Here is a 22,867-nt window from a genome sequence, read left to right on the forward strand (position 1 = left end):
CATAAATACGGGTCCATTTTGATTGCAGTTCTCTTATATATTATAGACATTCATTAATTTTCTCTGAATTATCAAGCATATTTTTAAAATGTCACTAGAAGATAGTTTATCATATTTATCATCATTTCTCTTGTTTTCCTTTATTTCTGAAGTTCTCAGTGCCTTTCTGCTATCACGTCCCTCTGTCTGAAGAACTTCCTTTAGCAATTCTCTCAAAAGCAGGTCACCCCCGTGTGTGCCGGTCATAGTTCAGGTGTGTCGGAAATTAACTCGTTTACTCTTCATGACCGTCCAGGGAGGTGGTCAGTTAACAGATAAGTTGCCGGCCGGAGAGTTGAAGTGACTTGGCCAAGGTCACCCAGCTGGTGAGTGGTGGAGCCAGGACTCAGCTCCCCTGGACCGGCTTCCAGAGGTGAGGCTTAATCATTCCCCTGCGCTGTTCCCCGTTAATTTAGTGTGAGTCTATATTACTAGTGGCACCGAGAAGTGAGTGAGGGCTGCTGAAAGCAGGCCATGCAGCTTTGCCCACTTGCGTCAGCTGGGAGCGCTTCCTCACTTGGTGCTCTGCCGGGCTCACCCCAGTGTCTGCCCAGCCTGCAGACCCTTCCGTGGGCAGTGGCGTCCAGAGACCACGGTCTGGGCACCACGTATGCTCTTTGTTCCCGGGCTGTCACTGCTTCTGTGCCGTTCAGGAGACGCTGTTGGGAAGAAAATCCCATGTGTGTGTTTGTACACAGTCACGTGTGTTCCTGTATGCACATACTGGAAGCAGGTGTTCATCGGGAAGCATATGTAAATATGCCTGCCATCCTAACCTAGCCTCCAGGGTTCTTCCTTAGCTTGACCCTTGCCTTGTTGTCTTTCTCTCTTCCACAGTGAGAGTCAGCATGGTGACTGTTCGCATGACCATACGGGACACAAATAGCAGGAGCAATTTCAGAGTCGCAGCATTCGTGCCATTACGAGGAGAGGACTCCCAAAGGCGTGCAAGATCTGCTTGTGCTCTGTGCTCCTCAGACTGAGTGTGTGTCAAAGGGTCGCGTGCTAGAGCTCTCGGACCCCTTTCCCGAGCTCCCCTGCTGTCCCTCACTTGAAAGGGGGTTTTCTTATCCAGCCAGGAGCCCTTTTTTTTTTTTCCTGTTTGCATTCAGCTTGTGCTTGTGGATTGCAGTTTTGATGTGTGGACTGTTAACATTCTTCCACATGTAAAGCTGTGTGAACAGGAGCACTAAGAGACGTCGCTCTTCCACCCTGGACCCTTCTGCCCCTTCACGTCCTCCAGCTCCATTCTCATTGGTTTCTGATTCATTTCTCCTGCGTTTCAGTTTGTAAAAGTAAAAAGAGCATTTCTGATTTCGCCTCTTTTTCTGATATAAAGCATGTCATACTACATGTACTTTTGGACAATGCTTTCAAAAATTAACACTCGGCTCTGGAAATTATTCCGTATCAGTTCATAGAGATCTTTCGTATTCTTCATTATGTCTGCCTGGTTTCCACTGTGTGGCTGCTTCCTGATGAATTCAACCACATCCTATGTTTGCACATGTAGGTAGTGTACAATATATGGGATTACAGACAGTGATGCAACAAATAACCTTACGCACACGTGTTGGCAGTCTGTGACCAGGGTACCTGTCCAGCTGTGTCACTGTAGTTGTGGTGTGCTGGGTGAAGTTAATACAGACATTGCCGACTTCCCCCACCACACACACACACACACACACACTCTCTCTCTCTCTCTCTCTCTCTCTCTCTCTTCGTGTTACACCTTCCGCCTTCCTGCGCAGCAGGTGTGAGAGGGCCTCTTTTCCTTCAGCCTCACCAACAGACTGCATTATCAACCTTTAAATTCTTCCCAGTCTGATAGAGAATAGTTTCTCAATACAATTTTAAGTGAAGCTGAATACATTTTCATATTTTAATATAATTTTATTTGTTGTATGTGAATTTTCTGTTCCTATCTTTTGCCTATTTTTAATGTTTTTATCTCTTTTCACCAATTTTCAAAAATTCTTTATAATTAGGGATATTAGTTCTTCATCTATTACATATATACAAGTATTTATCTGTCTTGTGACTGTCTTAGGGTGTTTCGTGCCATTGGAGTATTCTTTTAGTCAGGTATATCAATTGGCTTTGTTATATCAGGATTTGAGTCATAATTAGGCAGCCTTTTCTACCCTCAGATGTAGGGGAGTTTTACTTGAATTTAATTTTATGATTAATTTTTAAAATATCTGATCAGTCTAGAGTCTGTGTTACAAATAGCATGAGGGACAGATCAAAATGTTTCCCGTTGTCCATCGTCATCTGTTAAGGAGTCCGTCCTTGCTGTTCCACCATCTTGTGCCGTGGTGGCCTCTGCCTGTGCTGGGGTCTCTTGCCCGGCCCGGCCGCTCTGCCGCGCCGCTGTCCGGCATCTCTGTGCTGCAGGGCCGCGTCCCACGGTGCCTGCAGCCTCTGCAGGTGCTCGTCTCCCAGCCCTTGCTTTCTGCTGCTCTCCCAGGAATCCTTGTTGCTACCTGGGAACTCTCCCAGGAATCCTTGTTGCTACCTGGGAACTCTCCCAGGAATCCTTGTTGCTACCTGGGAACTCTCCCAGGAATCCTTGTTGCTACCTGGGAACTCTCCCAGGAATCCTTGTTGCTACCTGGGAACTCTCCCAGGAATCCTTGTTGCTACCTGGGAACTCTCCCAGGAATCCTTGTTGCTACCTGGGAACTCTCCGAGGAATCCCTGTTCTCGTGGGAACTTTCCCAGGTATCCCCTGTTCTCGTGGGAACTTTCCCAGGTATCCCCTGTTCTCGTGGGAACTTCGTGCCGTTTGGCTTGTGGAGCCAGATCTCACCACGTTTATCAGTTGACTCAGTGGAGCCCAGCATCTGCAGGGGTGAGGTGGAGACCTCCCACAGGAGAGCCGGGAGTGGCTTTCTATTTGCTGCGGTTGCATTTGTCTGTTACTGGAGTATTTGACTCATAGGTTTGAAACTCTTCAAGTTGATTCCCAGGTATTATCTCTTTTTCCATTGTTATTGCAAATGGGATTGTCTCCGCTATTCTCTTTTAACTTTAACTGGTAGTTGTTTTTTTTTTTCATTTCTGTTTAACAGCACTGCTTACCACATGTTTTGTTTTTTCATTTAAGCTATCTCAGCACAGCCAGACTGTGTGCTGTGCATCGCAGATCTCTCTTCCCTGAGTAGCTTCCTTTCTCTCAGCAGATGAGGTTAGAATCCCACTCGTGCACTGTGAGCTGGGACCTCCTGGAACCCTTCACTGTCCACAATGTAAGCGACCAGCTCTTATCATGGAGAATCTCGCTCTGGAGACTCTGCGGGTTGCTCTCTGGATCTGCACATCAGAATGCTGTGCGAGGGGCCCCAGAGAGGAGAGAGGGAGGAGCAGCGCGAGGCCGGCGGCGCTGGAAACGCGGCTCTGCCACCTGGTTTGTGTCCGGCGCCTCGCCGACTCCTGCGGGCCCCGCGAAGCCCTGACCCCGGTGCGCAGAGGCCCGCCCTTGTGCCGCGCACCGAGGTGAAGTGTGTTAAGTGTTCCACCATACGAGCAGCTCTGGCCGTCTCTTCCAAGGCCAGGGGAGCTGCAGTGCCTCAGGGTGATCTTTGTGTTTGACATCTTTCTGTCTCCATCGAGGCATTTGAAGCTGTGCCAGATGCAGAGCTGTGTCTTGCCTTCGCTTAATCTCACAGCTGTGGGTTTGCATGATTCACTCTGAAGCACAGTTTAGGGGTGGCGGTGATTATTTATGCGAAAGTTCTGAATATTTGCATAGCCATGAGATTCTAATGGAAACTTACAAACCACTTTTTTTTTTAATAATTCACTTCCAACATTTCAACATCTAGAAAAGATAAATGCTTAAAATAATACCTAAAACAAATCTGAAGCACCCAGAATACTGCTGCAGTGAGACCAGGAACTCAAGGTCTGAAGAGTCTTGGTGCTTGCCGAGTTGGGCCGGAGGTTGCGGAAGACCCCCGGGGGGCCTGGTCGATCACGCAGCCCCACTGTCCCACGGCTGCACCTCACAGGAGGCTCTGCCAGAATATAAGCTGCTTTTTAATAACAGGAATTTATGGCGTAGTGCTCAAACCTTTCAACACCTACTTCAGGGAGGGTGACTAGCGTTTGCTATAGAAAATGGCTTTTATGGCTAATTAAATAATCAGATTAAGAAACCGTGTTTCTCTTTCTGTCCCACTGCACTTATACACATTTACTTATTTGTATCATTTCTTAAACAGATTTGTTTTATTTATTTGAATGGCAGAGTGACGGAGAGAGGGAGAGACAAAGAAACAAAGAGATCTTCCACCTGCTGGTTCGCTTCCCAGAAGGCCACAGTGGCCGGAGCTGGGCGGGTCTAAGCCAGGAGCCAGGTGCCTGCCACGTGGGTGGCAGGGGCCCAAGGGCCTGGGCCACTTTCTGCTGCTTTCCCAGGCGCATTAGCAAGGACTTGGATCGGAAGCAGAGCCGCCGGGATTTGAGACTTGAACCGGCGCTGTGACATGGGATGTGGCCGTCAGGGGCAGTGACTAGACTTGCTGTGACACAGTGCCAGCCCTCTGTCACTGATTTCGCTTTCATAACTATGATGGCACGTTTGATTCTTAGTAAGCCCAGGACCGTCACTGGGAGTGTTAATATTTGGGGAATATGATGAGTTATGATCGATTGTACTGTTGTACACTTGTGTGCCAGGCAGTATTTCAAGCAATAGAGTTATTCCTCATGGAAGTCCTTGTAAGTAGTTGCTGTTATTGCCTACATTAAACAGATGACAAGTCAGATGACTTGTCCAAGCACCCAGGTATGAGGATTGTAATTCAATCCCTGAGCTCTTAGCCACTGCAGAAAGAATTGCCTGACGGAGTGGAACTGGGAACCCTGGTTCCTAAGAGGACGGAGTGCTGCTAGCGTGGTCGGCGCCAGCTCCCTGATCCTTTCTGGTTTCCTTGTGATTTGCTCATTCTGTTGTTTGTTGGTGTTTCTGCTAATTCCAAACTGGTTCTTCCTTTATGTGTTCCACGTCCACTGAACCTGAATAAGGTTCACTTCAGTGTCTCATCCGGGAGGAGGCTAATGCTGGTGTGTGTGATGGTCACAAGGTGAGAGGGATGTGATGGCAACTTACTCTGATAGTGCATCTCTCAACCGAGTGAGAGAGGGAATTGTAGGAAGTGACAGCTGATTGGGTGATTGATGGACAGGGATGGGAGGGTACAGCAGAAGGTGGTGCAGGCAGTGGAGAGAAGTCGTATTTCGGCAGTTCATGGAAGTTGATGGGACTGTGGGGCATGAGTCTGGAAGGCTTGAGGAACAGGGTGAGTGAGTGGGGGTGAGAGATCCTGGGGAATCTGGGGGTGCAGGGTCAGCGTTGGTTTCAGCGTTGACTGCCTGTGGCACCATGGGAGTGCTCTAAGCAGGGGAGGGAAACTCTGTGCTGCGTTGTTCAAGAATCAAGTTGTCTGTTCTGTTGAGCGGTTCCCCCAGGGAGCACAGAGGTTAACACGCAGCTCAGGGCTCCCGTATCCCACACGGGGGTGTCTGGGGTGGAGTCCTGCCTCCTGCCTCCCGCTGATGCGCACACTGCGAGGCTCAGGACCTGAATCCCCGCCCTCTACCGGGAACCGGACTGAATTCCTGGTTCTCGGCTTTGGCCCGGCCCAACCCTGCCTTTTGTGGGCATTTGGGGGAGTGCACCAATAGATGGGAGATCTCTTCTCTGCCCGCCTCTCCCATTCGTAGGTGTGTTTAAGAGTGAGTAAGGAAATGGTGCAAAAGCAGCAGGAACTCCCGGGCGGTGGGCGGTGATGGCCTCTGTGCCGGGGTGGTGGTGGGGGCAGTGATGAGAGCGCAGTCTGCCTCCGCTTGGCAGCTATGCCCTGGGCCTGAAATGTGGGGTACAGCAAGAGGAAGCCGGCAGAGGTGGCGCTTGCGATTTTTGGCCTGGGCTTTGGAGTTCAGTCTGCTGGGGTGGGGGAAGCTGTGAGCAGAGCGTGCGGGAGGAGCCCAAGGTCTCCTGTGGGCGTGCTGAGTGTCAGGCACAAGTTCAAGGGCCCTGTGCCGCAGCCAGGGTGGTCTTGGTCTAGAGTGCGAGTCACGTGTTCTACCGCCTCTGCAGCTGCTTGCTCCCACCTGCTGCGCGCAGTCAGTGTTCTGGGCGCTGGAGAACCCTCGACCCAGAACCTTTCAGTTGCTTTCCCAGGTCAATCGGCCAAAAAAGCGAAAGCCCTGCAGCTGCCTGCGCGCCCGCTCGTGGTCTGCCCTCCTCTTTCCCAGCCTTCCCAGGGTCTCTTGCTCCTCTGTCTGGCCTTCTTCAGCCATGGGAGCCCCTGGGCATATCAGATGCCTGGCGTGCTCCTACAGGCAGCCGGTCCCCCTCCCAGAGTCGTGGGCCTCATGTAGGATCTCTGTCCTGAATGCGTTGTTCCGTGTGAATTAATGCTATAACTAGTACTCAAACAGTACTTTACACTTTATGTTCTGTGTGGGTGCAAACTGTTGAAATCTTTACTTAAAAACCGATTACTTATTAAACCGATCTTCTGTATATAAAGATAATTGAAAATGAATCTTGATGTGAATGGAATGGGAGAGGGAGCAGGAGATGGGAGGGTTGCGGGTGGGAGGGGAATTATGGGGGTGGGGAAGCCATTGTAATCTATAAGCTGTACTTTGGAAATTTATATTTATTAAATAAAAGTTTTAAAAATAGATGTTAAAAAGGCATGAGAACATTTTCCTGCATGTTATATTATGCACCTTTTTCAGGCAGTTGTGCTGTGAGTTCATCAAAGGCTTAGGCTGTCATTTTTTTCCCTGGATCTGTGTTTCTAGCACAAGGCCCAGCATGTTGTGTTCTGTCAACAGGACTTCCTAACACAGCTGGGATTCAGTGGGATTGTTTTCCATGGGTAATATTCTGTTGTAATTAGGTAGCCCCTTTTCTGCCACATCAGCCTAAGAACCCATGTAATATTGCTGATTTCTACTCTGCAAGGTTTGTATTTCTTTAGTTGTTGCATCATTGCGTCTTTGATGAGTTACGATATTCTGGGGCCCGTGTTGCGGCGTAGTGGCTTAGGCTGCTGCCTATGATGCTGGCATTCCGTATGGGTACCAGTTCAAGATCCGGCTGCTCCACTTCCCATTCAGCACCCTGCTGGTGCTCCTGGGAGGGCAGCAGAGGCCGTACCCTGTGGGAGATCCTGAGGACGCTCCAGGCTCCTGCCTTCCGCCTGGCACAGCCCCAGACATTACAGCCATCTGGGGAGTGAACCAGCGAATGGAGGACCCCTTTCTCTGTCTCTCCTTTTAATAAAAATGTTTGATATTCTAATAGAATGTGAATTAAAGAATTGCTTTCAAGGGAAAAATCTCTAAGTTATTTATTATAAATGGAAAAGGAGCATGGCCTGGGATGTCTTTCCAGCACGGATGTGACAGTGTTCAAATGGTTTGCACGCCCCAGGCTCCACAGCCCTGTGCTTCCGAGTGCCCCTCCTCCCCTGGAAACGCTCGCTTCCGCCTGTGTTTTGTCACAGATCACCTAAGTGGTTTTATGAACGTCGTAGTCAGAGGACCCAGAAGGACGTCAAGTGTTCTATTTGAGCTGCTGAAAGTTGAACTAAATTGACTTTTTATGGGGCAAGCAGTCACAGTTAACCTTTACTTGGCAGGAAGATTCATGCACACATCCCTGGAGGATTACGTTCATACTCTTCAGGTATTTTCTAGAGTTTGAATTCCGAGACAGTACACACAAATGATTTTTCAAGTGTTGTGTGTCGCAGATCTCGCAGGAGCAGTAACTTTGGGTCTCCTCTCCCACACCTCGCTGGCACCAAGTCGACCCGAGTTCCCCGTTCACTCCTCCAGCTTCTGAGAGCCAGTTCTGTATCCCTACTGGGAGACGCGTCTCTTCCACCCCAGAGCAGCTCATTCCCATTGTGAATGTCCTTTAACCTCGTATCTCTGGTATCACTCCTTTGTCCTCTCAGCGTCATCAGAGGAGGAAGTATCTGTTAGCTAGTGAGTTGTCTAAGTTAGCATTCAGTAACTGTGCGTATTGTGGGGCACAGCGTGATGGGGTAAGGGTCTCCCCACACAATCATTTCTCATGCTGGGGACACTGGAAGCCTCTCGACTTTCCAGTGTGAAATACACGTCCAGCTGTCGTTGACATTGGTTGTCCTGCTGTGCCATCGGGCATTGGGAGTTATTCCTCTTCCAGGTGCACCCTGTGCCCACTAACCGATTCCCCCTCCCACCCCCCCACCATGTCCTGGCTCCTGTCACCACTCTTCTGTTCTCCGCTCCTTCAACACGACTGTTTCAGCTTCCCCGTGTAAGTAAGAGCACGTGGCACTTGCCTTTCTTTGTCTACCTTATTTCTCTTTAACATGGTGTCCACTAGTTCCATCCATGTTGCTACAAAGTTTGAGTCCTGACTGCTCCACTTCTGGTCTGCTATGGCTGGGAAAGCAGTGGAGATGGCCCAAGTGCTTGGGCCTCTGCACCTGCATGGGAGACCCAGAAGAAGTTCCTAGCTCCTGGCTTTGGATTGGCCCAGCTCTGGCCACTGTGGCATTTGAGGAGAGAACCAGTGGATGGAAGACTCCCCCTCCTTTGTCTGCCTCTGCCTCTCTATAATTCTGTCTTTCAAATAAATAAATAAATCTTAAAAATTAAAACCCAGTTTTAAAAAAGTCCATTCCAGCATTTGTTATTTTTTTTTATAATGGCCAATCTAACTAGAATGAGATTGTATCCCATTTGTAGTTTTGATTGGCGTTTCATGATTAGTGATGTTGAGCATTTTGTCATGTATTTGTTAGTCATTTGTATATCCTCTTTGGAGAAATGTCTCTTTAGTTCAGTGGCCCCTTTTTTATTTGAATTATTTGGGTTTTAAATTTTTTTTTTCTGTTGAGTTCCTTATATATTTTGGAAATTAATCTTTTGTCACGTGAATAGTTTATAGAGATTCTTCCTATTCTGTAGGCTGTGTCTTCATTCTGTTGACTGTTTCCTTGGCTGTGCAAAAGCTCTTTAGTTTGAGGTGGTAACATTTGTCGGTTTTTGCTCTGTTACCTGTGCTTTTGGGGTTATATCTAACAAATCTTTGCCATTCCAATGTCCTAAAACATTTCCCTGTATTTTCTTCTGATAGTTTCATAGTTTGGTGATCCTACATTTAAGTCTTTGATGCATTTGGAGTTGATTTTGAGAAAAAGGTTTTTTTTCCCTGCACATGCACACCCAATTTCCCCAACACTATTTAATGAAGAGACTTTCTAATCCCTAATGATTGTTCTTGCTGTCTTTGTTAAAACTCAGTTGGCTGGATATCCGTGATTCCTTTCTGGATTCTCTGTTCTGCCCTGTTGGTCGTGAGTCTGTTTTTACGCCAGTGTCATGCTGTCCTGGTTACTGTTGCTTTGTAGTATGTTTTGAAATCAGATATTGCAAAGCCTCCTGCCTCCTTCCTCTGTGTTAAGGATTGCTGTGGCTGCTTGTGTCTCGATGCAACTGAACGTTAAGATTGTTTTTTCTAGTTATGAGAAGAGTGTCTTTGATACCTTGATGGTGTTTTCTCCGTATGTCTAGGTCACTTTGGGTAGTGTGGACACTTTATCAATATTAATCAGGGCGTATTTCCATTTCTTTGTGTCCCCTTCAGTTTCTTTTATCAGTGGTTTTCTAATTGCCATTGTGTGTATTCAGTTCCTACTTAGATTTGTTTCTAGGTATTTTTGTGTGTTTGGTTTTTATCCAGCTGTTGTGAATGGGATTGCTTTCTTGATTTTTTTCCTGGCAGTTTCATTACTAGTGTACAAAGATGCTGTGTGTATATATGTATATATGTAATATATATACATATAAAATATATGCATATACATATAAGTATGAATTTCTTTCTCCTCTGCTTCTAACTCATGTCCTGTGAAGTGACCCACTGAGGCCTGCATCGCGGATGGTGAAAGAATGCATGACCGTAGCATTCAAGAGAATGTTAATTCACAAGAGTTCATGCATTTTACTGCTCTAATTTAGGGGAAGATAGTTTGAAAAGGGGGAGAGCGCAGTCTCAAGGAAGAGTTGGGGGCGGGGATGGCAGAGAAACTCCACCAGATGAGAGGACCATGTGGACCTCGGGGAGCCACACAGCTCAGCACCCCAGCAGCCAAGGGCCTCAGCACCAGCTCTGACTGCAGCAGCCCAGCCACTTTGTGACGAAGCTGCAGGGACAGCCTGGCAAGAGTCTGGCTTAGAGACCTTTGGGGGGACAGCGTACTTACCACCAAGAGGGAGAAAAAAGAGGCCATATTTCTCCCTGACCACCTGGCCCCAGGCCCTGTAACTAGGCAAGAGAGGGCGGGCGCCATTTGGGACACACGTAACAGCTATGCCAGCTCACGTCCACGTGCCCAGCAACCAGCTGCGAGGAGACGCCTGAGTCGGGCTGGGGGCTTGTGACTGTGGGAGCCTTGTGTGCCAGGACTGGGAGCTCGTGACTGTGGGAGCCTTGTGTGCCAGGGCTGGGGGCTCGTGACTGTGGGAGCCTTGTGTGCCAGGACTGGGAGCTCGTGACTGTGGGAGCCTTGCGTGCCAGGACTGCGAAAGCGCTGGCTGCGTGTGGAGGTGCAGGGTGTGGCCAGGACTTTGGGCACTCACTGGGTGGGCAGTGCCACATGCTCAGGGCTCCCTGATTATCTGGTGAGGGTCACTGCTGCATGTTCCATGTTCACACCAAGGACTGCACAGATCCTTTGTGTGTTTCTTATGGCAGCGTGGATGAATATTGTACACACTGGGCTAGCACCCAGGCATGAGAAGAGGAGGTGAGCAGGAGAATACTCCAACAGAGCTGAACAAAACACCTCTCTGTTTTATATACATATATATATATATATATATATATATATATATATATAACACCACACCCAACTTGGGTGACACCTTGGACACTCCTTGCCTGGAGCACTGAACAGAGCCCCCTGAGCACACCCAGCACATGCCTGTGGGTGTCACTGGAAGAGTGGACACTCCACTAGGCCACAGAGCCATAGTCCAAAGATAAAATAGCCATCACAGGGGAAAAAGAAGCAAGTATCTCCACAAACGCCTAAAAGTACACACAGCAACTCAGGAAACAAGAGTAAGGAAGGCAGCAGGAAGCCCCCCCCCCCCCCGAGGCACACAGCACTTCAGCACTAGAATGTGAAGATGAAGAGGAATTCAAGAATGGACTGTAGGGTCACTTAGAAATAATCAGAAGCAAATCCATACATGACATGAATGGAAAGTTTTCCCAAGAAATTGAGATTTTAAAGAGAAATCAAAATGAAATATTAGAAATGAAAAATCAATAGAACAATTAAAAACTGTGGTGGAAAGCCTTAACAGCAGACTCAGTGAGGCAGAATAAAGAATATCTGAGATAGAAGACAAATCTCTGGAAATTGTACAGTCAGAACAAAAAAAAAAAAAGAAATTAGAAACTAAACAATAATAGAGATTTATATACTATCAAATGACCCAACACATAGTCTTAGGAATTCCTGAAGACACGGAAAGAGAGTGGATTAGAAGGCCTTTTTAGTTAATGATTACAGAAAACTTCCCTAATTTGGAGAAAGAAAGAGACATCCAAGTACAGGAAGCACATAGAACTCCTAACAGACATGACCAGAAAAGATCCTCACCACAACACATCATAGTCAAACTCTCCACAGTAAAACATAAAGAAAAGATTCTAACGTGTGCACCAGGGGAAAGCTGGATTACTCTCAGAGGATCTCCAGTTAGACTTGCAGCTGACTTCTCATCAGAAACCATACAGGCCAGGAGAGAATGGCAAGATATATTCCAAGTCTTGAGAGAAAAACTGTCAAGCCAGAATACTATACCCTGCAAAGCTCTCATTTATGAATGAAGGTGAAATAAAGAACTTCCATAACCAACAGAAATTGAAAGAATTTGTCACCACTCATCCAGTCTTATAAAAGATTCTTACGGATGTACTACACACAGAAACACAGAAACATGGTCAGCACTATGAAAGAAAGTGAAGGCATAAAATCTCCCAGTAAAAGTCCAAAGGAAATCTAAAGTAAACAACAGGAGTATTTATGGAAAAATGGCAAGGCCAATCACTATTTTTTAATAGTCATCTTGAAAGTAAACGGCCTCAACACTCCAGTTAAAAGACACATACTGGTTAAATGGATTGAAAAATAAAACCCATCTATTTGCTGCCTGCAAGAAACACATCTCACCAACAAAGATACATGCACACTGAAAGTGAAAGAATGGAAAAAGATCTTCCATGCTAACAGAATCCAAAAAAGAGCTAATATAGCCATCCTAATATCAGGTAAAATCGACTTTACCATAAAAATTGTTAAAGGAGACAAAGAAGGGCACCATGTAATGATTAAGGGAGCAATTCAACAGGGAGATGTAATTATTATAAATGTATATGCACACCTGATTACAGGGCACCTGCTATTTAGAGGAAATGTTAGTGGATCTAAAGGAAGACATAGACTCCCATACAATATTACTGGGGGACTTCAATTCCCTACTTTCAGCAAATGGACAGATCAACCAGACAAAAAATCAACAAGGAAACAACAGAGTTAATCGACACTATAGACCAAATGCACCTAACAGATACCTACAGAACTTTTCATCCTACAGTTGCAGAACACACGTTCTTCTCAGCAGCTCCTGGAACTTTGTCTAGGATAGACCACGTGTGAGGCCATAAAGCAAGTGTCAGCAAATTAAAAAAAAATCGAAACCACACCATGCATCTTCTCTGACCACAATGGCACGAAGCTGGAAATCAACCACTCAGGAATCTCTAGAGCATATGAGACACTGGGAGACTGAACAACGTGCTCCTGAATGAACCGTGGGTCATCGGAGAAAAAGAATTTCTGGAAACAAATAAATGAAGACGAAAGTGCAACAGATCAAAACTTACGGGATACAGCAAAAGCAGTGTTAAGAGGAAAGTTTATAGTAACTGGTGCCTACATCGTGAAGCTGGAAAGCTTCCAAATAAAGAAGCTATTTCTGCATTTCAAGGACCTAGAAAAACAACAGCATACCAAACCCAAAACTAGTAGGGGAAAATAAATAATTAAAATTAAGGCAGAAATAAACAAATTGAAAGAAAAAACACAAAAGATCAGTGAAACAAAGAACTGACTTTTTGAAAAAATAAAGCAAAACAAAATTTACACACCATTGGCCCAACTAACCAAAAAAAAAGGGGGGGGGGTGAGAAAAGACTCAAATCAATAAAATTGAGATGAAAAAGGAAGTATAACAACAGACACCACAGAAATAAAAAGAATAATCAGAAATTACTACCAAGAGCTGTATGCCAACAAATTAGGAAATCTAGAAGAAATGGATAGATTCCTGGACACATACAACCTACTTAAGTTGAGCCATGAAGTCATAGAAAACTTAAATAGAGCCATAACCAAGACTGAGATTGAATCAGTAATAAAGACCATCCAATCCAGGAAAAGCCCAAGACTGGATGGCTTTACTGCTAAACTCTACCAGATATTTAAAGATCTAACTCCAATTCTCCTCAAGCTATTCAAAGCAATTGAAAGGGAGGGAATCCTCCCAAACTCCTTCTGTGAAGCCAGAATCACCTTAATTCCTAAGCCTGAAAAAGATACAATAAAGAGAACTATAGACAAGTTTCCCTGTTGAACATAGACACGAAAATCCTCAACAAAATACTAGCAAATCGAATCCAACAACACATCAGAAAGATCATTCACCCAAACCAAATGGGATTTATCCCTGGTATGCAGGGATGGTTCAACATTCACCAATCAATCCATGTAATATACCACATTAACAAACTGCTGAACAAAAACTGTATGATTATCTCAATAGATGCAAACAAAGTGATAAAATACAACACCCTTTCATGATGAAATCTTTAAGCAAATTGTATGTAGAAGGAACATTTCTCAATGTAATCACGGCAATTTATGACAAAACTATTGCCAGCATCCTATTGAATGGGGAAAAGTTGGAAGCATTCCCAGTGAGATCCAGAACCAGACAAGGATGCCCACTCTCACCATTTCTACTCAATGTAATCCTGGAAGTTTTAGCCAGAGCTATTAGGCAAGAAACAGAAATCAAAGGGATACAAATAGGGAAGGAGGAAGACAAACTATCCATATTTGTAGATTATGTGAATCTGTATATAGGGGATCCAAAAGACTAAGAGACAGCTGGAACTCATTGAAGAGTTTGGTAAAGTGGCAGGATATAAAATCATCACACAAAAATCAGTAGCCTTTGTACACACAGACAATGTCACAGCTGATAAAGAACTTCTAAGATCAATCCCATTCACAATAGCTACAATAAAATAAAATATCTTGGAATAAATTTAACCAAGGATATCAAAGATCTCTACCATGAGAATTACAAAACCTTAAAGAAATAGAAGCAGACGTAAAAAATTGAAAAATCTCCCATATTCATCGATTGAAAGAATCAATCTCATCAAAATGCCCTTACTACCAAAAGCATTTTACAGATTCAGTGTGATACCAATCAAAATACCAAGGACATTCTTCTCAGATACAGAAAAAATGATGCTGAAATTAATATGGAAACAAAGGAGACCTCAAATAGCTAAACAATCTTATACATCACAAAAAAGCTGGAGGCATTACAATACCAGATTTCAAGACTCACTACAAGGAAGTTATAATCAAAACAGCCTGACACTGGTACGAAAACAGATGGATAGACCAATGGAACAGAGTAAAAATGCCAGAAACCAACCCACGCATCCACAACCAACTTCTCTTCGACAAAGGAGCTATACTCAATCCCTGGAGCAAGGACAGTCCCTTCAACAAATGGTGCTGGGAAAAGTAGATCTCCACATGCAGAAGTATAAAGCAATACCCCTACCTTACCCATTACACAAAAATCCACTCAAAATGAATTAAAGACTTAAGTCTATGACCTGATACCATCGAATTATTAGAGAATGTTGAGGAAACCCTGCAGGACATTGGCACAGGCCAAGACTTCTTGGTAAAGACCCAAGAGGCACAGGCAGTCACAGCAAAAATTGACAAATGGGAGTGCATCAAATTGAGAAGCTTGTGCACTGCAAAAGAAACACTCAGCAGTGTGAAGAGGCAACCGACAGAATGGGGAAAATTAATAGCAAACAATGCAGCTGATAAAGGATTCATAACCAGAATGTGTAGAGATCAGGAAACTCAACAACAAAACAGACAACCCTGTTAAGAAATGGACAAAGCACTTAAACAGGTACTTTTAAAATAGAAAATCCAAATGGCCAACAGACACACGAAAAAATGCTTAGGGTCACTCACTAGCTGTCAGGGAAATGCACATGAGAACCACAATAAGGTTTCACCTCACCCCAGTTAGAATGGCTTTTACACAGAAATCAGCAAACGGCAAATGCAGTGAGGATCTGGGGAAGAAGGTACCCTGATCCCACATTGGTGGGAATGTAAGTTGGTACAGCCACTGTGGAAGACAGTGTGGAGATACCTCAGAAAGCTGAAATGTAGACCTGCCATATGACCCAGCCATCCCACTCCTGGGAATTTACCCAAGGGAAATGAACTCAGCATATGAAAGAGTTATCCTTATCCCCCTGTTTATCACAATAGCTAAGACGTGGACTCAACCCAAAAACCTGTCAACTGAAGACTGGATGAAGAAACTATGGAATATGTACACCATGGAATACTACACAGCAGTAAAATATGAATTCCTGTCATTTGCAACAAAATATATGAAACTGGAAAACATCATACTTTGTGAAATAAGCCAGTCCAAAAGGACCAATACCATACGTTCCTCCCCGATCTGTGATAACTATTAGAGTATCTAAAAGGTGATCTATAGAAGTGAAATTGGCACTTTGTGATGCAGTATCTTTGAACAGCCTTTGTCTCAACTATTGAGGAACAGTTTTTATTTCATACTATTTGTTGAACTCTGTCCCTAGTATAGAATTAATCACATGTGTATAAAATTAATTGAAAAGGAATCTTAGTAGAAAATAAGAATTGGAATAGTATAAGGAGGAAGAGGAGGGTGGGGGTGGGTGTGGCGGGAAGAATTACTGTGCTCCTCAAGTTGTACTTAGGCACTGCATGACGTTTATATTTCTTAAATACAAGGCTTATGGGGAAAAACAAGAAATGCTATTTTTGATTTTTAGTTTTATTCCTTTGTGTCAGAGACTCTGCATGCTGTGACTTCAGTGTTCCTGAATTTGCCGAGACTTGTTTGTTTCGTGGCTTAGCACGTGGTGTGTCCTGGGGAAGAATGTGGACTCTGCAGCTGTTGATGAGAGGTCCCGTAAATGTCCTTTAGGCCCGTCCGATCTGCAGTGTAATGGGCTCTGGCGTTTCTTTGTTGACTTTCTGTCCGGATGATCTGTCCATTGAGGACAGTGGGGCGTGGAAGTCCCAGTTATGGTTATAATAGAATCTGTCCCTCCTTATAGATATAATGATGTTTGCCTTGTGTAACTGCATGGTCCAGCCTCGGTTCCATAGATTGTTCTTCCTCCTTGTTGACTGTGGCCCTTTTTCATGCTATCGTGGGCTGACTTGTCTCTTCTATAGTTTTTGAACTGAAGTGTGCATTGCCTGAGATAGGTGTCGCTCCCCCTGCTTGCTGCTGGGGGCTTCTTTTTCCAGCGCTTCACCTTCAGTCTGTGTGTCTGCTGTCGTACGCGTCCTGTAGGCAGCGTGTCACTCAGTCTGGCTTCCTCTGTGTCTAAGCCATTCAGCTGGTCTGTACTTCTAAGTGCAGAATTTATTCTGTTTGTATCCAAGGTTATTATTGATGAGTGAAGATATTACTTTTTTCTCGTTTTATATATCCTTTGCTCCTTTCCTTGTCTCTAGTTGATTTTTGTGGTTCGGTGTTTTTCGGCACTGGTAGTGTTTGATCCTCTCCTCTTACTCTTTTGTGGATGTTCTTCAGTGTTCAGTTTTGGGCTTTATCTTGTTTTTCTGATGACCCTCGTCATCTTTTACTTCTAACAGGACTCCCTTAAATATTTCTTGAAGGGTCGGTCTGGTGGTGAGGAGTTCCCTGAGGTGTTGAGTTGTGGAAAGTCTCTCCATCTCCCTTCTTCCTGAAGATTAGCTTCCTGGATGTAGCATTCTCGCTTATTTGTTTATTTGTTTTCAGGACTTTGAACCCATCAGCCTGCATTCTTTTGGCCCATGAAGATTCTGCCGAGAGAAGTCTGTTGTTCATCTAAATGGCATTTCATTGTAAATGACTTGACGCTTTTATCTTAAGTTCTCTCTTTCTTGTGTTTTTAACACTATTTTTGATGCTTCAGAGAGAATCTTTTTGGTAACATCTTTGGGATCCTTTGAGTTACCTGGACCTGGCTGTCCATGTTTCCCAAGATTTGGAACATTTTCCTCAAGTGTTTCATTGAATAGGTTTTCTATGCCTTTCCCCTTTCTTTTCCTTCTGTAACACTCATAATGTATGTGACTGCTTGCTTGCTTACTGATGACCCATAAGTCTTGAAAGCTTTCTTTGTTGTTTTTCCTTTTTATTTCTCACACTGGATTATTTGAAACACTTGTCTTTAAGCTGAGAAATTCTTTCTTCTCTCTTCCTGGGTCTCTGGATTCCAGGCAACTCAGGGTGGGTTCCCAGCTACATTCTAGGGCTGAGGGTAGGTGCGCAGTACTACCTGCGTACTTCCTGGGACAATGAGAGATTGAGGAGGCCACTCTGGCTACTTCCTGGGAGCCTTCACTGAGCCAAGCTCCCGAGAACTACTTGCCCGTTGCTTCCTAGAGCTGAGCACATGTGGGTAGGACCACCTAGCTGCTGTCTGGGGCCCAGGGCGGGTGGGCAGGGCCACCTTGCTGCTTCTGGGGCATCAGGAGAGCAGGTGGCACTGCCTCGCTGTTTTCTGGGGGCCTCTGCAGACCACGCCTGTGAGTGAGCCGCTCAGCTGCTTGCCAGGACTGTGGGAAGGTAAATTTTCTTTCCTAAGCCCCAGGATTTAAGCTTTACACGTCTGAAAGGTTTCCCCTCCTGTGTGATGCAGGATAAGACGGTCTAACACTCCTTTGTGTAATTGGCATCCTAAGTTCAACAGTGTGGCTTCCAGTCGCATCATGAATCTGTGCTGTCATCGTGCAGTCACGGTGAATGTTACAGGTTCTGAGACAGGCGGACGGGAGTTTGAGCCTGTGTTCTGGACCTAAGGAGTCCCTTTACCTAACATTCAGTTGTCTCCTCTGTAGACGTGGATGATGATGGTGCTTATCCCCTAGGGCTCGTGTGAAGAGCAGAAAGGTGACACACTTGAAGCCTTCAAGGCAAGACTGGACACACTTTCACCAGCTTTTAACTACAGGCTCCTGATCGCAAGGACTTAGCCTGCTGCTTAGAGCTGCCTCCCCGCCCGGGCTCCCCCTCTAGACAGAGCGATGTTCAGGGGCTCAGGGAGTGCACGGCGGTCAAGAGCCTGCTCTGCAGCACTGCCAGTGGCCTTGTCACGGGGGCCACGGTCCCAGGTGGATATTTTCGCTCGAGCTCACCTCTTTGTTACGCGGCTCTCACGATCCTTCCCTGCGCCCTCCCGTCACGTGTTTAGCCAGCGCCGAGGTTCTGAGAACTCAGAGTGAACACTGGACTCTGCCCTCATGGAGCTTGTATCTTAGGGGGAAAACCAGGCACACAGACAAGGTTCTCCCTGGTTGTTTTGCTCCTTCATTGTGTTTCTTCTCTGGGTCTAACACATATGTGCGTTTTCCAAGAGTTGTTGCCACGTATGATTTGAATACAACAGCAAATCCAGTTGTTTGTGGGAAGATGTTTGTTCTGGATTTCTAATTTTTTGTTTTCTTGCCAAAATAGCTTTCACTTGTCATCCTCTTTTGACTGGCTTCCAGTAGAGTTGCAGATACAAAGCCGCAGCTGGCGGGGAAGGGGGTTTCGCAACGTCCCCTGGGCCTCTGAGGTCCCACTTGCCACCCAGACATCACAGTTCCCGACGAGCCTCCAGAGCTGCGCCAGCCGGTTTCCATTGCAAAACCGCGCAGCGCTTGGAAGTTACCAGCACGGACTTGATTATTACCAACGCAGAGTTCTGGCCGTTGGAACTCTCTGTGGAAGCAGCAAATGTATATGCATTGGCACAGATGTCTTTAAAATTAATTTCCTTTTAACGGTTGAGCGTAGTTTGAAATGTCACAGGGGAAATAATGTTTGTATAACCCCACATCTTCAGAAATGATGGCAGACAAAGATGTTCTGTAGATTAATAATATTCACGGTTTTTTTTCAGATGTGGATTCCAAAACTAATTTTAAAATATGGAAATTCTACAAACAGGCCATCCAAAGATGGCCCAAATTTCTATCTATTGGCGAAGAAATGGGTCAGATTTGTTTCAATGCTTTTTCAAGGAATTGCCCCCTAACTCGGATAGAAAATGAAATCTTGTTTCAAATGTCTCATGATGAAATGACTTTGGCATTTTCTGCCTGTGAACCCTTTAATTTGCCCATTTTGTAGATATATTTTATGGTTACAGAATTAAACAGAAGTTTTAGCTTTTGTGCGACTGGAACAATTGGAAGCTGCCTTCTTATTCATTTATTTGTCAGATGAATAACTGTAATCAGCCCTGCATTTTCATGTAGTTACTTTTCTAATAATGAAAATTTCATACAGAATTTTGTGGTTAAAATATTAGTATAATTGGATTCCATTGACATTGTCGACTTTTTTGCTTCAAAAGACATTTGTAAGGAAGTAAAGACACAATTCAAAGAATTGGAGAAAATATTTGCAGATCATAAATCTGGTAATTTCCTAGTATTCTGAATATATAAAGAACTCATAACAGCTCAACAATGAAATAAGATAAATAATTCAGTCAGAAATGGAGCACAGGGTTCTAGCAGAGACCTGTCCAAGGCTGTGTAGCCTGGGTGGCTGGGTGGCTGGGTGGTTGAGAACAGGCCTGTTTCTGCGTCCTGGGGCTGAAGTCGCAGATCCGTGTGCTGCTGAGGGCCCGTCTCGGGCTCCCAGGCTGCCGGCCTCTTGCCGGGCCCCCCATGGCAGAGGGGAGAGCTCTCTGGGCCCCTTTTGAGAGGCTGTGCCCTTGCTGGTCTGTCACGCAACAAGGCTCTGCCGCCCGATTCCGTCTCTGGGATCCGAGTCTCAGCGCAGGGCTGTGGGGCACGCGGGTTTCGCCTATAGCACCCTTCCCCAGGTCCCCCTGACGCCTGTCTTCTCACCTGCAAGGCATTCCTTACATCCCAGATCCCCAAAACTCTTAACTCATTCTGCCACGGACAGCAAGGTCTCCCATCCAGTTCCCTATAGATATCGTTTAACTCAGATTCGAGGCGTGATTGACTCATGCCGAGGCAAACGTCTCTGCAGCTGTGAGTCAGAAACGTTAGCCGCTTCCAGGATACGGCAAGGGTCAGTGAAATGGATGCTCCCATTCCAAAAGGAGGACCTAGTCCAAGTTCACACACGAGGCAAACTCTAGGAGGCCTTGAGTCTCGAGCGTGTTTTTCTTTGGCTTTGTGACGTGCTTTGAGACCTGCAGGGGCAGAGGCCCCACATCCGCGGCTCTGGGTGCCCGGGGCAGCGCGTGGGTGCCCGGGGCTTTCAGAGGCTCTGCCCTCACCGGCAGGAGAGGAGTTGTGGGAAGAAAGGGCGGGGCCTCTTTTGTGCAATCAGAGCAGCAGCCCCAGTCATCTCGGAGTCACCCTCGAAGGCCTCCGTCCGTAGCGGGGAATTGCTCCTGGCTGCCGGTGCCATGGCTCCTCCACGGGAACCTGCCAAGGATCCTCGTCGTTGCAATAGGAAGACAGAATTTCTAAATTCTTTATTAAATTCTTCGCCTAACAATTCCATTCTCAGGTCATTTCTCGCTTCTCCAGTTTTGTTGTAAGCACTCGGAGGAGTCAAAATCCACTTTCAGCACTTGGCTTCCGGCCAGTTCTCTTGTCAACCTTCCACAAAACACTGGAGCACGAACACATCAAATTCTTTGCCACTTGATAACAAATTGATCTTTCCTCCAGTTTCCAACAACGTGATTTTCATTTCCTTCTCTTTTTTTCAGTTATTTATTTATTTGAAAGGCGGAGCTACAGAGAGAGAAGGAGAGAGAAAGAGAGAGATCGTCCATTTGCTGGTTCACTCCCAGAATGGCTGCGATAGCCAGGGCTGATCCAGGCTCAAGCCAGGAGCCAGGAGCTTCATCTGGGTCTCCTGCATGGGTGCAGGGGCCCAAGTGTTTGGCAGTCCTCCCAGGCACATGAGCAGGGAGCTAGATGAGAAGTGGAGCAGCCAGGGCTTTAACTGGAGCCACCTGGGGTGCCCGTGTCCCGGGCAGCAGCTTACCCTACTAGGTCGCAGTACCGACCCCCCCTGAGACCCCGTCAGAGCAACCCCTGTAATTCCTCTTTCTACCATCCTTCTGTTTGTGGCTACTTACCTAAGCCTGAGCTGCTTCCACAGCTCCCGTCTTTTCTCTCTGAGGCCTTGCACGAAACAGCTTTAAAATTTTGTACCTGACCATCGAGCCTTCTCCAGCGTGCACCTCGGAGCTCTTCCAGCCTCTGCTGCTTTCCCTGTCCCAAAGCCGAGTCCACATTTCTAGGGGTTTGTGATAGCAGCACTCTGCTCTTGGTAGCAACATCTGTACGGTTCAGAGTTTTTTGGAGAAATTGAATGAATAGGAAAGGCTCGTATATTCAGAGAGAGAGAGTGACAGAGACGGAGCCAGAGAGACAGAGATTCATTACCCGGGATTGGTGAGAGCAGTTACAGAGGCTCTTTCTTGTCTGGAGCCGGAGGCCCAGCAAAGCTGGTGGTGTGATTCCAGCCCCCAGTCGAGGGCTCGAGCACCAGGGGCCACCAGCGCAGCCGCAGGGCAGGGCCGAAGGCCTGAGAGCCGGGAGCACGGGCGGTGGGTGTTCCAGCGCGAACCGATCTCCCTCTGCCTTCTGTTCAGGCCCCGTCACCAGCCAGCTTTGTGTTACTGCAGTGAAGTGCTTGACACGAACCACTAATGGAGAACAGACAGGCTTGTTTAGCTCACAGTTTTGGAGGTTCAGGGGCACGGCACCCCCACCAGCCCTGTTCTGGTGAGAACCTCCTGGTAGATGGCAGATGGTGGTTGGCAAAGGCAGGAGTGTGTGTGTGGGGGGGGGGGACAGGCAGGCACATCTGGAACTGGGAGCAGAGAGAGAACAAGGGCTCATCCCAGTGTAGCCAAGGACCTCCACTGGGCCCCACCTTCTACAGTCCCACACCCCGGGGACCCAGCCTCCCATTATAGTCAAGCCATACCCAGGCCATCGCCAGCCTTCACTGGCATAGCACGGTTATCCCCACTGGTGACGATGGATTGTTTCTTAGACCTGCCAATTTGAATGCTGAGCTCTGCCTTCTCCCTCACAGACACACCCAGAAATAGCGGCTCTGTTCTACCAACTCTCTGGGCGTCCTTTGGTCCAGGGAAGTTGACGTATAAAAGCAGCCATCCGTTCTCCAAAGTGTGCAATAGAAACGTGCTCAGCTGCCCCAGCCATGTGGGGAATGCACATCAAAGCCACGGTGGGTTCCACTTCACACCTGTAATACACCTGATGACTGTTGTAATGAAAGGGACGAGGACAGTAACGACTGTTGATGAGGCTGCGGGAAGTTGGAACCTTCAGTACGTTGCTGGTGGGGACGGAGAGCAGCTCAGCCACTCTGAAGGATGGTTGGGCTG

At 46.4% G+C, this 22,867-nt stretch overlaps 1 protein-coding gene and 1 long non-coding RNA gene across 2 annotated transcripts in view; both read left to right on the forward strand.

The window, feature by feature from the left end:
• SCFD2 (sec1 family domain containing 2) overlaps nt 1–22,867 on the forward strand; it is a 343,673-nt gene that overhangs the window by 193,653 nt on the left and 127,153 nt on the right. The window lies entirely within an intron of this gene.
• LOC138843398 (uncharacterized) lies at nt 2,693–3,469 on the forward strand. Its single transcript, XR_011378066.1, has 2 exons — nt 2,693–2,763; nt 2,795–3,469. It is a non-coding gene; the product is annotated as an uncharacterized lncRNA (long non-coding RNA).

The sequence above is a fragment of the Oryctolagus cuniculus genome, chromosome 8 (genome assembly GCF_964237555.1).
Source record: "Oryctolagus cuniculus chromosome 8, mOryCun1.1, whole genome shotgun sequence".
NCBI lineage: Eukaryota > Metazoa > Chordata > Mammalia > Lagomorpha > Leporidae > Oryctolagus > Oryctolagus cuniculus.